General features: G+C 53.8%; 1 pseudogene; it reads right to left on the bottom strand.

Annotated features, from left to right (window-relative positions):
* Positions 1-1737: 1737 nt before the first annotated feature.
* On the bottom strand, positions 1738-1863 carry LOC114702096 (annotated as a pseudogene).
* Between the last annotated feature and the right edge of the window lie 773 nt (positions 1864-2636).

Below are 2636 nucleotides of genomic sequence, written 5' to 3'. Positions count from 1 at the left end.
AAGGGAGGGGATCATTCCCTCTGTCTTTGATGTCCCTGCAGGAGCAATTTCCCCAGGACCCCATTTCCATTGCCTTCTTGGAGGCTACCTAGGCTGCTCAACTGCCTCTGCCAGTCCAAGAATCCTTCAGGGCACAAGAGTTGGGGGCCCATTCTCTCCTCAGCTCGTGGGAAGGAGTAGCTTATCCAGGCTCTAGAATTCCAGCCCGGGCACAGAGCCCAGCTGGGACCCCTTTCCCTGAGGTGTCTGGAGAGCTCTATGGGAGCCCCTGTGGGGGCCCGATGGGAGGCCATGGGGACCCACAGGAAGCTGACAGCTGTTCGTGGCTAGCTCTGTCTCAGCCCTACAAGCACGTATTCTCTCTTCCCTCCCACAGGCAACCACGCCACTTCTGGCCTTCCACTCTCACCTACTCTTCCCCGGGGAGTCCCTGTTCCTGCTGCCTGTAGCTCTCACCTCACCCCTAGCCCCAAGGATACCTGCTCTGGCCAATCCGACAGGACCCAAGCACAGTCAGTTGGGGACAAATGTGAACACAGTTCAAGGTTCAGGCTGTCTCAGTCATGGTCCACTCTCCTACGTGATCCTGGGCGCATTGCAGACTTCAGGCTTCTCCTGTGCGTCTGTCCTTGAAGAAGCCGGCCTTCCTTAAATGGCTGAGGGCTGCAGACTCGGGTCATCGGTCCCCCAAGGCTCTCAGTTCATATCTTAAAGGCACCCTGGCCAGGCCACCCCCACCTTCCAGATGCTTGGCCTGCCTCTAGGGACCTTTCCCCGGTTATGGAACTTCTGTCTTGGCTGCTTCTGGGGTTCCAAACCCCAGATCTGGGTGAAAAAGAGAGCATTATGAAAGACACTAGAGAAGACACCGAGCCTTTATTGTGCAGCTTAGATGTCACTTCCAGGGGGATGAGTGAAGTCCCGCCCCCCCAAAAAAGAAGGTGCTTTGGGAGAGAGCCTGCACACACCCACAGGCACGGTGAGTTAGGGTTTAGCTCTGTCTCTCAGGCCACCTACTGAGTACCTCTCACTTCTGCTGGGCTTGATCCACACTGGCTTGGGTGGCCATAGCTTGGACTCGACTCCACACAGCCAGTGTACACAGACACCCTGGAGAGGTCACCCAGAGTCCCAGTCTGGGAGGTCCCAGGGACATATGAAAGCTCTACTCTTCATTCCGAGTTGAGTGTCCGTTTTGTTTTGTTATTGTTGTTTACACCAGATGTAAGACTTACTAGTGGCCATAGTTGGTGTGGTGGGGAACTCAGCACAGAGGGTGTTTTCAGGAGCGCAGCGCTGGCACCTGTCCAGGGAGCCACAGCTGGAAGGGCCAGCACCTGTCCAGGAAGCCACAGCTGGGAGGGCTGGCACCTGTCCAGGGAGCCACAGATGGGAAGGCCAGCACCTGCCCAGGGAGCCACAGCTGGGAGGGCCGGCACCTGCCCAGGGAGCCACAGCTAGGGCCTATATTTGACCCATAGACATGAGCTTCTTATCGGCTCCATGCCTTTAACTCACTGGCACTAAACCCGGTGAAGCCCCCTTCTTTATAATGAGAACTTTCTGAAGACCTATCCTGGGACCTTGAACCTGTCCCTGCAGCTCAGGGCAGATGGACATGAGGACCCAGCTAACATGAACTCTGGCCACTGTGCCCCATGGCTTCCCAAAGGTATCCCACATCCCTGTGAAGATTGAGACAGAGTGAGAGGAGAAACACGGACATCCACCAGAAAAGCCTACCCTCAAGATCACCCCAGTCATCCCACACAAGCCACAGACTGCAAAAGCTACCAAGGAGGTTGCTTGCTGCCACTGCATATTGCCAGAGGTGAAGAACCCGGCTGCCTTCACTGGTTGCAGATCATCTGAAGGGCTGCTGATGCTCTGGTTTCCTAGGAAGTCACTCTATCACTGTAGTAGAAATAAGAAGCTAGCTGTGCCTAGTGGGGAAGACATTACAAGACCACCTCTAAGAAGAAATATATTCATAGCTTTTAGTCTGACGCTCTGCCCCCCAATCCCTTTAAAAGACAAGATCTTACTCTGTAACCGTAGCTGGCCTGGAGCTCACTCACTATGCAGTCCAAGCTGGTCTGGAATTCATGATGGTCTTCCAGCCTCAGCCTCCCGAGTGTTAAGGTTACAAGCACAAACCACCGAACTTAGCTTGTCTCCCTTTTCTTTTTCTTTCTTTACTGTGGTACTGAGGACCGAACACAGTGCCTTATGAATGTGTCCCACTGAGTCACTGTCCAGCCCTGCCACACCCTTTTCCTACTGCCTCACTCACTGTGTCCATGACAGATTTGCAGATGAGACTACCACAGGTGACAAGTGACAGAGACTGGTCTATGTGGCACTGCAGCCCTCTTTCCTGTGAGCCACGCCCCAGCCTCTTTGCAGAAATTTCTCCAAACCCCTTAAAAGAGATCTTAATTCCCAGGGAGACAGGCACCTACCACAAACTCTTAACTAGAATTTGAATCTGCCTTGGGGAATTGACCATGAATGACATTCTCTGCTAAGCAAACCCTGGCTCCTTGCAAACCAACCACCTAGAATAGCCACTGGGTCCTGGGCAAGAGCATTAACCCTTCACAGTAGGTAGAGGTGCTCTCTGGGAGCTCTGCCTT

The sequence above is a fragment of the Peromyscus leucopus genome, chromosome 10 (genome assembly GCF_004664715.2).
Source record: "Peromyscus leucopus breed LL Stock chromosome 10, UCI_PerLeu_2.1, whole genome shotgun sequence".
In the NCBI taxonomy this organism is placed as follows: domain Eukaryota; kingdom Metazoa; phylum Chordata; class Mammalia; order Rodentia; family Cricetidae; genus Peromyscus; species Peromyscus leucopus.
Note: the sequence above shows the minus strand (reverse complement) of the source record. Positions and strands in the feature narration are given on the sequence as shown.